Here is a 15,142-nt window from a genome sequence, read left to right as displayed (position 1 = left end):
TCTTATGGAAAAACCCAAACAAATTTTTGGCCAATCCAATGCATTAGATCCTCAGATCTTAATCATTGTATAGATGAAATTTTGTTCCCTTTTATCAACTTCTCTCGATTTCTTCCACCTCACAGCTCCTGACAATCACTTTTCTACTCTGTTTCTATGAGTTTGACCTCTTTTTTAAAAGTGATTCCACATATAAGTGATACCATGAAATATTTTTTCATTCTCTCTCTGGCTTATTTCACTTAGTGTAAGCCCTGCAGTTTCATCCTTGGTGTGGCAAATGGCAGGATCTCCTTTTTAAAGGCTGCATGATGTTCCATGGTGTATCTGTACCACACCTCATCCATCCTTCTGTGGATGGGCATTCAAGTTGCTTCTATACCTCGGATATCGCTAATAGGGCTTCTATCAGCCTGGCACAACCTCAGAGCTGTCTCTCAAACTCTGGTGATTTCCGAGCCTCCTCCTTTGTTCTTAGTGGCCCCCAGTTGTCGGGGCTGTGCCAGGGTCTATCTCTGTCCTAAAGGGGAGGCTGGCAGTCTGCACTCGATGCAGGCTGACTGGAAGCTGGACCCTTCGGCAGCAGCTGGGAAGACTGTAGTGTAAGTCTTCCAGAGAGACTGGGACGGGCCTTTTTGCCTGCTTCCTCTTTGTGGGCTGAGGTCTAGAGCCGTGGGGTGGGGATGCTCTCAGGCTCATTAGGAACTGCTTCTTTGTTTGCTGGAATCCTAGGGGACCAGTGAATACAAGCCCCATTGACTATCAGGGCCAGGAAATCCAGGCCACCCCCTCGGGTGACAGCCATGAAAGCTGGAGTCACAGACATGTATCCAAACTCCTTCCTTGGAGACACTGGCACCTTGCTGGTGTTGCCGGAGCAGGTTGGAGGGAAGAAGTACAAGAGGTGTCCGCTGGCTTCCCTGGCCTGGGGGGAGGACCACAGCCAGCCCTTAGTAACTGCTGAATCAGAAGCCTGGCCCTCAGGCAGCAGTTTTTAAAGAGTGTAGATAACCTTTATAAGAGAAAGACTGGGAAATGGGTGATTTTCCTGCTTCCTCAGTGCTGAGCCCTCAGGGTGATAGGCCGGGTGCCTGTCAGGAATTTTCTTTGCCATCTTCTTGTGGGTCCCTGGACACAAGCCTGTTGGCTTTCAAAGCTAGGTGTTTTAGAGGCCTTCTTTCCCAGTGGTTGTCTTAATGTTGGAGTGATATATATGTACATATATAACTGAATCACTCTGTCGTATACCTGAAACTCACACAATATTCTAAATCACCTATACCCTAATATAAAATAAAAATTATAAGTATACCTATATATGTATAATTGGATAACTTTGCTATACATTTGTAGAAATGAACACAACACTGTAAACCAACTATACATCAATCAAATCAATTTTTTTTAAATGTTGGATTGATAGATGTGGGGTCCAAACCCTTCACTCCTCAAGATTGCTTTGGCTATTCAGGGTTTTTTGTGATTCCATATAAATTTTAGGATTGGTTTTTCTATTTCTTTTTTTTAAATTTAATTTTTAGTTTCAGTACAATCAATTTATTCATAAAAACATTCTAAAAATGTACAATTTTTTCTTTTCAACAAGGTATAATAAAACATAAAACCCCCCTAAACAGAATACTTGACACTTACAATTCAAGATCAAATTAGCAGAATATTGAATACTTTAAAAACTATATCTTTTAAAGTTACAAGCAATTGTATAGAACTGACATAGAAGAGTGGCTCAAAAATGGGAGAAGTGCTGGGAATTTTCATTTCTGGAAAAAATGCTGTTGGAATTTTGATAGGGATTACATTGGATCAGTAGATTGTTTGGGCAGTGTGGACATTTTATTAATTCTTCCAATCTATGAACATAGAAACTCTTTCCATTTATTTGTGTTTTCTTTGATTTCTTTTCTCAATGTCTTATAGTTTTCAGCGTAAGGTCTTTCATCTCTTTGGTTAAATTTTAGAGACTGGGATTGTTTTAAAGGGAACTCTTAAATATAGTATTTCTAAACAACAACAACAAACTGTAGTGTCTTTTCTCAAAATGTATACCATAATATAGTAATTTTTTTGTTATCACGATATTCTGATTCTTTCTCCTCCTTTTACTATATGATGATATGTAGTTTGCCTAGGGGCGTCTTCTCTCTCTCTCTCTCTCTCTCTCTCTATATATATATATATATATATACACACACATACATATATAGACACACACATATTAGCAGTCTCTTGTATATATGGGTGAACCTATGTTCTTTTTTGCATTTATTGTTCTTGAATTCACTCATTTTCATTCTTAACTATAAATCTTAATTTCCAAACTGATCAAAATTTATTTTAATAAAGTTTTTAATCCAATATGTGAAGAGCCACCCCACTCAAATAAATCAACTTGATAATTTAATGAAGAAAGAATCAGACTGTGAAGGTCTGACAAGGAGGATGCACTGAATAATTTCGAGCAATAGAGTAAGATGACTTACTGTTTTAGGAATTTGATAAAACTTGGTGACTAATTAGATAGAGTCAGTCGATAAGCTGGGAGAAGGGGTATCTGAATGACTTCTAAATTTCTGGCTTTGGTATTTGGGTTTATGGTAGAGGGGGCCATCAGTGGGAAGACTGTGTGGGAAAGAGTTAATTCCGGACGGAAGATGGACCGTTTGGTTTGTATCTATCGAATTTGTGATGTCTGTATGTTTCTTGCAGGTGGAGGTATTACATGTATAGATACGCTGGTTTGAAATTCAGCACCAAAACCTGTCTCCAAAGTGCTCTCCTTCTTTGGTCTCTGCGGAACTGCCCATCTCATGGCACTGCTCTCCTGAGTCTCTTCCCACCTCTAATGTCGGGCTCTTCCTCCTTCACCAGTGGGCATGGCCACGACTCCCCGGGGTCCCAGCCAAGGTCCTTTGTCTTCAGTGATCTCACCCCCACCTGTGGCCTCAGCCACCATCTTGGGGGCACAATAATTGCAGCTTGGGAGAGGTGGTAGGAAGATTTGGGAGCAGAGAACTAGAAGGAAAATCAGGAGATAGTAAAATAATGATCCTTTCTAGCGGAAATTTTGAAAAATCAGGTAGCCACTGCATACAATTCTAAGCAGCAGATCAAGAAAATGGGGAGTGACGACGGGTCTTCTTGTTGGGAAAACTGTATCGCCTTTACAGAACAAGGTCAGCTTGCAGTACACAGGGCTCACACCACATTGCAATGGGGGTGAGAGTAAAAGAGGGCGTTGGGGAGGCGACAGGAAGGGACCCAGTGTGTATAGATTAATGTGTAAATCAGAACATGTACATGTATGCTCACTCGTGTCCAGCTCTTTGCTACCGCATGGACTGTAGGTAGTCTGCCAAGCTCCCCGGTCCATGGGATCTCCCAGGCAAGAATACTGGAGACGGCTGCCATTTCCTTCTCCAGGTAAACAAGAATGATCAGGTACAAAAAGAAGACTTGGGACAGAAGCTAAATTAGTTGTTTTCCAGCTTGTATACCTTTAATTAAAAAAAAATATTGAATAAAACATAAACTAAGGCTTCTCAGATGACTCAGTGGTAGAGAACCCACCTGCCAACACAAAGGACACAGGTTCGATCCCTGGGTTGGGAAGATTCCCTATAGTGTAGGGCAGATAAGCCTACACTGAGCCCAGGTACCACACCTACTGAATCTTGGGCACCCTGGAACCTGCGATCCACAGCAAGAGAAGCCACCGCCATGAGAAGCCTCCATTCGCCGCAACTCGAGAAGGTCTGCGCACAGCAATGAAAACCCAACGCAGCCAAATATAAAGAAATAAATAAAGCAAACATGTTCACTGAAAACCATTTGAGGATAACAAGGCCATTTCCCTTCACCAGCGAATGGCTTTTAAAATGAAAAGCTAGACACAATGTCTTCATACGTGTTTGCTCAATTTTTGTTTTTGGCATCCGTTTAGCAGGAAAATGAAAGCTTTCAATTTATTAAACCTGACAAGTGATGGGTTTTAAAATTTGGCTACAGGTTATATTACATCACACATGGGCTCCTCTACCCTATATCAATATATATATGGACATCACAAAATATTCTCAAAGCCGTTCAGGTTAATTCAGTCCCACAAATATACATTGACTTTCTATTGAGAGGCAATTGCTATGCTAGGTTGAGGATCCATATAGAAATAGCTTGGTCTCAAAATACAACCCAGATAACCTGAAAAACTTAATATAAAGTCATACAAACCAGGATGATAGTAGGTTCAATGAGCATGGGCAAGACTTAATCCAACCTGATGATTCAGGCATGAGGTCCCCTGAAGAAAGTCTTGAAGGAGAAATAAATACTAGCCAGCAAAAACAGAGAGAGGGCATGCAAGACAGAAAGATCAGTATGAGAAAGCTATAGAAATATTCCAGAGCATGTTACATGAATGGCATTATAAGCTGCAATCTGGTTTACTGAAGCATAACGTATAAATCATAAGAGTGAAGGCCAAAGACAGAGATAAAATCAAGTTTATAGAGAGCCCTGTATATCATTCCAAGGAACTGAACTTTATAGATTTATAAGGCACTAAACCATAGGTGTAACGTTGTCTGAGTTGTATTTTTATAAGATCATTTTGCTGAGATGAAAAGGAGGCAAGACTTGGAGAAAGGAGTTCAGTTCAGTTCAGTTGTGTGGGACTCTTTGTGATCCCATGGACTGCAGAGTGCCAGGCCTTCCTGTCCATCACCAACTCCCGGAGTTTACTCAACTCCATGTCCATTGAGTCAGTGATGCCATCCAACCATCTCATCCTCTGTCATCCCCTTCTCCTCCCCCTTCAATCTTTCCCAGCATCAGGGTCTTTTCAAATGAGTCAGTTTTTCGCATCAGGTGGCCAAAATATTGGTGTTTCAACTTCAACATCAGTCCTTCCAATGAATATTCAGGACTGATTTTCTTTAGGATGGATTGGTTGGATCTCCTTGCAGTCCAAGGGACTCTCAAGAGTCTTCTCCACCACCACAGTTCAAAAGCATCAATTCTTCAGTGCTCAGCTTTCTTTATAGTCCAACTCTCACATCCATACATGACTACTGGAAAAACCAAAGCTTTCACTAAATGGACCTTTGTTGGCAAAGTAATGTCTCTGCTTTTTAATATGCTGTCTAGCTTGGTCATAGACAACCTAGAGTAAGCATCTTTTAATTTCATGGCTGTAGTCACCATCTGCAGTGATTTTGGAGCTCAAAAAATAAAGTCTGCCACTGTTTCCACTGTTTCCCCATCTATTTGCCATGGGACCAGATGCCATGATCTTAGTTTTCTGAATGTTGAGCATTAAGCCAATTTTTTTCACTCTCCTCTTTCACTTCATCAAGAGGCTCTTTAGTTCTTCTTCACTTTCTGCTGTAAGGGTGGTGTCATCTGCATAGGAGAAAAGAGGATAAAACCCAAGGTGAGATGACCAAGTCTTATAGAGATATATAATATACAAAAGGAGTATATAATAGAAGTGGAAATTTAGGAGGGATTCCAAGATGAGTTCAAATGGGGGACTTCCCTGGTGGTCTAGTGGTTAAGAATCTACCTTGCAATGCAGGCGATGCGGACTTAATCTCTGATCAGGGAACTAAGATCCCATGTGCCGCAGGGCAAGTAAGGGCTGCGTACCACAGTTGACTGAGCCTGAGCACTCTGGAGCCTGAATGATGCAACAAAGATCATCTCTGCATGCTGCAACTAAGACCCAACATGAGCTAAGTTGTATCAGTCATGTCTGACTCTGCAGCCCTATGGACTGTAGCCCACCAGGCTCCTTCATCTGTGGGATTCTCCAGGCAAGAATACTGGAGTGGGTTGCCATTTCTTCCTCCAGGGGATCTTCCCCACTCAGGGATTAAGCCCGAGTCTCTTGTGTCTTTTGCATTGGCAGATGTGATCTTTACCATGAGTGTCACCTGGGAAGTCTAACACAGTCAAATAAAAACTTTTGAAGAGACAGACATTTTTTTAAAAATAGAGATCAGTTCAGATGGTAGGAGAAGTTAATAGTGTTGGGTGATGAATTAGGTGATTGGTGCATGTGTAAGTCTTGATTAACTCACAGATTTCTGGTGTTGATGACTTGGTATAAGATGCCATGAGTCCATAGAATATAACAGGAAAAGGAATAAAAGTCTGGATAGAAAGAGCAGAGAGTGATGAGATTAATTTGGACCTGGGTGCCAGTGAAAGTTGCAAGTGGGTGTGTGTAGCAGGTCTTTGGATGGCCAACTATGAAACCCAGCTGAGAGGTCAAGGCTGAAGATACAGATATGGAATCACCATTTAAATATTACTTAAAATCATGAGAGCCAGAGAGAATGCTTTGTTAGTGTAGAAGAAAACTTTACCATCTGAGCCACCAGGAAAGCCCTGTTAGTGTAGAAGAAAACTTGTGTTTCACAATTACTGTTCATGTTGTCCTTTGAGTTTTTCTTCTTTCACTTTAATGGGATTTTACCTGTTTGACCATGTGGTGGTCTAGGGGGAGTGCCACCATATTGATTTAACCATAGAAACGGAAGCTCCTGAATAGGAGCCCTGTCTGTCTGTGGTTTCTCATTTCCTGCTTTTGCCAGCTTATTGCTGACTTGGCCTCCTTTGAGCTATCTTCTTCAGGAGTAGCTATACCTTTCTGGGTTTCTTCTACAGAAAATGCTCTCATGCCACCTGCTAACAACATCTGCTCTGGGAAGGATGTTCCCTGGGGTTGGATTAGTTGTTTCCTCCAGCTGCTGTTACAGAAACTTGATGGCTTAAAACAACATGAATTTATTATCTTTCAGTCCTGGAAATTGGAAATCGATTTAGGATAAAATCAACATGTTAGCAGCCTGGCATGAGTTCTGGAGCCTCTAGGAGAGAATCTTTAACTTTTTTAACTTCTGTATCCCTTTGCACATGACCTCCTTACTCTGTCTTCAAAACGCATTTCTCCAACCTCTGCTTCCATCATCCCACCTGTTTCTTCTGCCTTTGACTTTCTTGTTTTCCTCTTGTAAGAGCTTTTTTGGATCGTATTATGCCCACTGAGGTAATCTGGGATAAACTTCCCATCTCAAAACCCTTTACTTAATCACATCTGCAAATTTCCATGTAAGATAACATTCATTGGCTCCAGGGATTAGGACATGGACATCTTTCCAGGGCCACTATAATACAGCTACTATACTATCCTTGACAAGAAATGAACATAGCTGCTCACCCTGGCTTCCAGTAGTAGTTCTTATAATAGGTACTATGCTTCAGACATTAAGGAATCTGCCTGCAATGGTTCGATCCCTGGGTGGAGAAGATTTCCTGAAGGAGGAAATGGCAATCCACTCCAGTATTCTTGCTTGGGAAATCCCATGGACAGGGGAGCCTGGAGGGCTACAGTCCATGGGGTCACAAAGAGTAGACATCACTGAATGACTAACACTTTCATGCTTCTATTAGGCTTCCCAGGTGGCTCAGTGGTAAAGAATCTGCCTGTCAAGCAGGAGACACAGGTTCAGTTCCTGGGTTGGAAAGCTCCCCTGGAGAAGGAAATGGCAACCCACTCCAGTATTCTTGCCTGGGAAATCCCACGGATGCAGAGCCTGGTGGGCTAAAGTCCACGAGGTTGCAGAGAGTCAGACTTGTCTGGCAACGAAAACAACAACAGCAATGAATGCTTATATTAATAAGGTAACTGGCCATACATGAAATATTAAATAGCATTCTTTAACTGAAACAAACTTCCAGTTTTACTGGTACAGCATCATTGCTCATATCCAAATAACTAAGCATTACAGGGTAAACTTCACAGCCAGACAATGTAACAGACACTGATTTTTTTTCAACCTCAGCATCAAATTCTCCTTCTTAAAAGTTCCCATAAATTGTTTTGAGGAATTACTACCTTCAATCATATGTAGTTTTGGAAACACGAAAAATCCAGGTACCTGCCTTTCATTCTGGAAATCAAAGAACCAAATATTTACTACCCCTCTTTTGAACCAGTCAAGGAGTTGGTGCCTGATCGAAGTTTGACTAGTCAAATGCTCTGCTCTGTGACTTGAATCTTGCTCCAGTAATGTGAGGTTCAAAATAGTAGTTGCATTTACTGACTGTAAACTGTAAATTTCTTTGACTACAACACTAAACAAAACTGCTCTTTCTAACTTCCTAGAGCTACAATATTGCCTCAAACTCTGCCTGTTTCAAGACTGCAAAGTTTTCAATATCTTTCCAATAAATCCTTTTCAGTTTGCCAAGTTAGGTTTCTGTCACTAACAGTCAGTAAGCCCTAACAATAGCGGGGTTATATAAATATTGTTGTTGTCTGGTTGAATCTACCATAAGAAATTTGTAGGAAAATTGATTTTCTGCTCAAGCAAATTTATTCACTAAAGTCACCTAATTTGATTTAGGGCCTGACAGTTATAATGGTCTTCTTATGTGACCACTTTAAAAATTCTGTGGATTAAACATACTTACAAATCTGGGAATGCAAGGTAGTTTGCTCTCTCTAGATTACGAAGGCTATTTTTCCTATGTCAGTATTTGGCGTTTTCATGGCGTCTTGGTGATGGATGGGGAGGCCTGGTGTGCTGGGTCCATGGGGTCGCAGAGAATCGGACATGACTGAGCAACTGAACTGAACTGAATGGAGTCTTATTTGAAAAATAAATGCTCCTACATAGTCACTCTGGAATTGGCTGCCAATATCCTTCTGAGCTTTGTTAAAGCATTATAATCATGGTACTACTATTCTGAGGATTTACCTCCATTTCTTTGAGTGTTTAGTGGTTTAAAGATTTTTTTCCCCTCTTTAATGGAAAATCACTCAGTGAAATTGTGGAAAAGTGATTATTTATCTGAGTCATATTTTTATGGAAACTGTTTTTCACTTCTCTGCATTTTTAGAAGTGTTTTCTTTAAAAAGGATATTCTATTAATATTTATAATTAGATATCACACAAAGCAGATGCTAAATATTGTGCTTTAAGTTTATGGGTACAATTACATAAAGAAGATTATATACTCTCCGGCATAATGTTCTCTCTGGAAGCCGTAGAACAAAGGACAGACCTTCTCCGTGAAGTTGCCCGTTCTTTATTGAGTAGAGGGAAAACGGAAGACGGTGATTAACCACTATTTTAATTCTTATCATCCAGAACCTAATACTTAAGTGGGTTGAGCAGGAGCTCAATAAACACTTAATTGATTGACTCCGTTCTCTTTGACCCAAATCTCACCTATTCACAGAATATTTATTTGTATTCTTACTTAGAAGCCTTACGGATGTTTTTTACTTTCAGAGCTCGTGGACTTGTGGTCCTCAGCCTGTGCGAATGGGCGTGGCTTCCAAGTGGAGTTGAGATGGAGAGCTGAGCGTTTACTGAGATCAGAGGACAGGAAGAAAAGGGATTCATTTTGCTAATTACTTTTGGTTTTCTCTAAATATCTAGAGAAATCGGTGGAATATATATTGTGTAATCTAATCCACAATACCCCCTCCCGCCCCCAAGAGCCTTCGTTGTACAGATGGGGAAACCGAGGCTCTGAGGAATAGCTGTTTGGAAGTAAGGGCACGGGGTGTGAACCGTCAGTCCTGGTGAGTCTAGACTAGGTTCACAACCCGGGCTCCTCCCTGGCGATTGCGTTTTCAAAGATTCTACTAGGGACCCCGAGGATGGAGAGAAAAGGGCAAACCCTTTACTCGCCTACGTGATCTCCTGTGAAAGAAAGTGTGGAGCGCTCCTGATAAGAACAGGGGACCAGAGCTGGCAGGTGAGGCGGAGCAGGTTCCATTCTCCGCGGATGCAGCGCTGGGGAACGCACGGGGCACGCCCACCAACGCGCGGCCGCCTCCCGGTTCCTTCGCTGGGATGCGGGGCTGGCCTCTGCGTCCTGTGTGAGCGCACTTGCCGCCCGGAGGCGGAGCGGGCATCACCCGCAGGACGCCGGGCGCCTCCCCGCGGCCCGGGCGCACGTGCCGGGCCGGGGCCAGGACTGGTGGCCGCACCGTAGTAGCCGGGGCGGGTGGGAGCGCGGGCTTCGGGCCTCGGCCGTCACTCGCCTGCCGGCTCCGGCGGTTGGGCGGAGGAAGCGCGGGACTCCTCCTCCCCACCGTATTAACATGCACCCAGGGGCGGGTGACCAGCCCAGCCTCGCCGCCCCAGCCCTCCGCGTCCCGCCACTGAGCCTCCGCGCCAGAGGCGAGCGCTGCGCTCCGGGCGCCGCAATCCCGAGGACCCGGCCTCTCCGACATCTCCGGCCCCGGGGAATCGGCGGCATCCGCAGCGGGAGCGGTCGCAGCCGCCTCGGCTCCTCTCTCGAGTCCTTCGCCTCGCGTCGCTGAGAGCCTGTCCCAGCCACGGGGACATCTCTTTCGTCCTGCCTCCGAAGCTCGCGGGAACCGACGGACGGCCGCGGCGAGCGAGGGCCGGACTGCGGGCAGCGGCAAGGTAACGCCGGGCTGCGCCGGGGGCTGGGGCGTGCGCTCGCGGCCGGGGCCACCGGAGCCCGGGCCGCCGCCACCACCGAGTTCCCGGTGGCTTTTCCCCGTTGCGCGGTCGCCGCTACTCTTGCCGGTGGAGGGACTCCGGGCTGGGCTCCCCGGACCGCTAGCCGGCTTCTCCTTCCCCTTCCGCCGCCTGGGGCGCACTTCTGCGACCCCTGGAGAGCCGGGGGCCGGCGCGCCCCTCTCCGGGTGTGCAGTTCTCGCTACTAACCGCCCCCCACACCCCACCCCCGGGCCGGGGAGCGGATTTCTAATTGCGACGGGGTCCCAGAGGGGGAGGGGAGCCGAATGGCCGTCCCCGGCACGTCCACGGGCCGCTTTCCCGCCCCCCGCCCCCAACCCCGTGCACCTTGCCGGGGAGGAGGGGGCTGCTCGCTGCAGGGCCTTTCTCCACCGGCTCCCGAGTCGTGGGCGAAGCAAGTTGTTGCACTTGTTTTCTGGGTGACATTTTGGCTTTGGAAGTGGAGACAGCCCCCTCCCCTGTGTGAATGTGTGTGTGTGTGTGTGCGCGCGCAAGCAAGCAAGAAAGAGAGAAAGCCAGAGAAGCAGAGACACAAAGAGAGACAGAGGCACACAGGGAGACACAGAGATTCAGATAGACACGCGGAGAAACGCGGTCCTAGGGAGCGATCGCCGGAGAGTCGCCCCCTACCCGCGGCCGAGGCCGAGGCCAATTCCTGGCCAGTCGCGGCGCCGCGGGTGTTCAAGGAACTGAACGAGCCTGGATGAGCCGGGACCAGGCAGGGACCCCTCCTCTGGGCCCGGAGGGAAAAAATTGCGCTTTCCTGGAGAGGCCGCCGCAGCTGCGGGGGTTGGACCTCGGGGCTGGGGGGCGCGAAAATGGAAATTCAGCCCGCAGGGCTGCGCGCCTCGCCTGGTGCGGTGGCCACGGGAGGCGGTTGGGAAGGGACGGCTCAGGTGCCGGAGGCAGTCAGTGTCTGTGCCGGCGCTGTTCCCGGGCTCGCCTCCCCTCCTGGTCAGGAGGCTGCGGAATTTTCTGTCGGATAGGGGAGGGGGTTTGAGGCGGGGAGAAGGCCAGGACAGCCCCCACCCACCCCTGCCCCTCGCCACCGAGAGGGAGAGGTTATCTCCTTTCTGGACTCGCGAAACTGTCCCCTCCTGACACGGTGAGCTGGTTCTGTTCTTGAGAGATCGCTGCTCTGTCTCCCCCGCCCCCCGCCCCCCAGCATAACGCGTGAAGTTATGGAATTACAGTGATGAAAGGTGTATAATAAAAGTAACAATTGAAGACGGAGCTTTAGCTTTTATAGTCTTTGCAGATGGCTTTGTAAAGTGATGATGGATCAGTCTGGCTTGTAGTCAAACCCTGGGATGAGGAATGTTCAGAGCCAGGAAAGCAATGTTAGGACCAAATGCAAACATTTTGCAAATTATCTTAAAAAAAAAAAAAAAAAAAAAAAAAAAAAAAAAAAAAAAAACAACACCAGGAAGGAGTTAACTGCCTTTTGTCTGTTATTTATAGCCGAATTTCGGCTTCAGGGAGCAACTTTCTATTGGCTATGTAATTTTGCATGTATAGCGGCAGTCTTTATCCCAACTTGAACGGAAATGACCGGAAGGCAAGAGATGTTACAAGTATCCTGATTTATCTAATGTCAAAGGATAAAGTTTTACTTACATTTTTAAAAAGGAAATCCAAAGTCGTAAAGAAATATCGAATATCTTGCAAAACATATGAAGTTTAAACGATTGGTTGACAAAAGCTACCCTTGGTTCAGAAAATTCATATTCTGGCATGAAACAGGAAAAGTTCATACAAGTCTAGTATCAATGGCCTTGTTAATAATTTCCTTGGATGTATTAGTTCAGTTTAAAGTTGCTACCGTAAAGTCACTGCCTTGAAATATTCCTAGTTCTAGATTTAAAATTCCATGACTATTAAATGACTCACTTAAGAGAAACTATTAGCTACTTATATGAGAAGAGACTTGAGTGCCTTCAAATACAGGCTATTTCGAAAATTACATCTGTCTGTTTCCCTGTATATTTCTATCTAAGGCTAGTGTGCCAAATAAAATATTTGGTCTCAGAAATTATAGATGATATAAATACTGGCAAAATGAACTGGTAAACAGATTCTTTAAAAAATTATGGAGCCATTTTCTGACAACTCTTCAAATCACACACTAGCAATTGTGATTTGAGGGGAATAATACTTGAGTATTCCTTGTGGGGAATTTTCTTTGTTTAGCATCTGTAATTTTTCCTTCAGTATAAACTTTGTTCCGCCAGGACTAAAACCTTGATATGAGTGATTGTTGAATTCAAGACCACCTTCTCAAAATATCATGTGGCCCATACAGAGACATAGACTGAACTGTAAGTTGTTCTACTTTCTAAGTCTAAGTTTAAGTATTTTATTGAATCAGATTCGAAAATACAAATTGCATGCTCTTTGATGTAATTCTGTTAGGTATGTATGCCTTTGTTCCACATAGCTGTCTAGATTGATTAATTTTTAAGTATAAATTCAAAATTGTGAAGAAGGGAAATGGAGTTTTACTAAGTACTCCTTTAGAGATTTGTAGCCTAGTAATAGTTCCTGCTACAACTCAGTGAGACAAGTAACATATTCTTTGAATAGCAACTTCTGAAAACAGGGTTCAGCGTTCTGACTTTGATTTCATGTACTATTTCAGATTCAGAAAGAATAATAAAATGCCATCTAAATGTGTGTTTTCATAGTGAGTTTTCTATGACGGAGTCAGATTCACATGATGGTGTCTTCTGGATCATTCACACAAATTGTTCTACCTTTAATCAGAGCAGCTCTGCTCCATGCAGAATAATCTGTCTCTTTTTAGGAGGCATTCCATTGGAAGACTGTCATGAAGATTTCATCTCTATAGAAACCATGCTTGCCTCTCCTGGGTTAATTTAAGGAAATGATGGTAGTTGTAAGTTCTTTTGTTTCTTTTTCTCCTTTACCCAGTTAAAGGAGCATCATTAAAGGACTTTGGAAAAATCGAAACCCTTGTCTCCAATCCTCGACTCCCACACTTACAGTCTATGCCTTATGTCTATGAGATGCTGTTTTCTTTGTACATTTTTATTTTATAGAAACACAATCACAAGAAGACCATTTTCTAGAATTCTAAAAATTTTATGTTGCTGATACACTTGGAGGTTCAAAAGCACCCCATAATGTTTTGTGTTGTCTTTTATTTCCAGAAGATTCTTGGGGCTTATAATTCTTCATTTTCAAAGAAAGGAGTAATGTCTTCTTTGACCTTCTTCCTTTTTTTTTTTAATCACAGGGCATGTGTAGCCTGCTTCCTGTTACTGCCCAATGAAGGTGACTTTCACTGTGTGGTCTCTCCGGAATTGTCAAAGATGGGGTTTCTAGGAAGGTCTAAACTGTTCTTCTAGCACAGGGGAGGATTTAGAACTGTCAGTCTTCCTCTTTATTAAACACCCACTGATAACTCGTTGTTTGAGATACCAGCTACCAGTTCCTTTTCTTCTAACACATACCTCTTTGGCTTAGGCAAAATGCATATTAGCTATATATAATATACCATTGATACATACAGCATATGTATGTTTGTGTGTGTGTGTGTGTGTACACTCAGTTGCTTCAGTTGTGTCCAACTCTTTGTGACCCTATGGACCATAGCCTGCCAGGCTCTTCTCTTCATGGAATGCTCCAGGCAAGAATACTGGAGTGGGTTGCCACTCCCTTCTCCAGGAGATCTTCCCAATCCAGGGGTCAAACCCGTGTCTCTTGTGTCTTCTGCACTGGCAGGCAGACTCTTCACCACTGCACCACCTGGGAAGCCCTGATATATATATATATATATATATATATATATATATATATATATATATATATATATGTCCAACTCTTTGCAACCCCATGGACTGCAGCAGACCAGGTTTCCCTGTCCTTTACTACCTCCTGGAGTTTGCTCAAAGTCATGTCACATTGAGTTGGTGATGCCACCCAGCCATCTCGTCCTCTGTTGCCCCTTTCTCCTCCTGCCCTATATAATTTGCTACTTCTTTTTTTCTTTTGGTAACCCTGAAAAGGAAAACATGTGGTGGAGGACAGAAAAAAAATGGATTTTGGTTATAAGGTGGTTAAACATGGTGAGTGGCTTTTCTTTGAGGACTTTTCTTCCCCTCTGTGATTGTGCAGAGATTGGTGTTGCATATGAAATACGCTGACCCAGAAATGTTACATCTTTCACTCTGGACTGTGGTAGGGCCAGACAGCTGGTGTACCAATGAAAAGCTGGAGATATTCTCTGCTTCTATTGACCTAAGATTTTTTCTGGATGGTGTTTATTGTCTTCTCCTTCTGTGGGAGGTAGTGATTACTGGGTAATGAGTGACAGCCCACGTGGGGGCCCAGCTCACACCCAGGAAGCAGGAAACCCTCTGGATTATGTAGTCACAGATTTTTGGCTCAGATTCTTGGGCCTTTTTTCCTCTTGGGTAGGTGAGCACAGAGATTCAGATAGACACGTGGAGAAACGCGGTCCTAGGGGGCGATCATCATTGTCCTGTTTGGGGTTTCTGTGAACTAGGTGTCGCTGCCCTGGATCTCCTGTGAAGATGCACACCATCCCTTCTCCTGAGATTTGCCCGAGACTG

General features: G+C 44.2%; 1 long non-coding RNA gene across 3 annotated transcripts in view; it reads left to right on the top strand.

The window, feature by feature from the left end:
* The first annotated feature begins 10,179 nt into the window (after positions 1-10,179).
* LOC136167649 (uncharacterized) overlaps positions 10,180-15,142 on the top strand; it is a 353,367-nt gene continuing 348,404 nt past the window's right edge. For 2 of the 3 annotated variants that reach the window (XR_010663100.1, XR_010663102.1), the window contains exons 1-2: positions 10,180-10,469; positions 12,779-12,865. This is a non-coding gene — a long non-coding RNA (uncharacterized lncRNA). The remainder of the gene's footprint in view (positions 10,470-12,778; positions 12,866-15,142) is intronic. The other variant, XR_010663101.1, reaches the window with a different exon arrangement.

This window comes from Muntiacus reevesi, chromosome 4, assembly GCF_963930625.1.
Source record: "Muntiacus reevesi chromosome 4, mMunRee1.1, whole genome shotgun sequence".
In the NCBI taxonomy this organism is placed as follows: Eukaryota; Metazoa; Chordata; class Mammalia; order Artiodactyla; family Cervidae; genus Muntiacus; species Muntiacus reevesi.
This window is presented reverse-complemented; position numbering and strand designations above follow the sequence as displayed.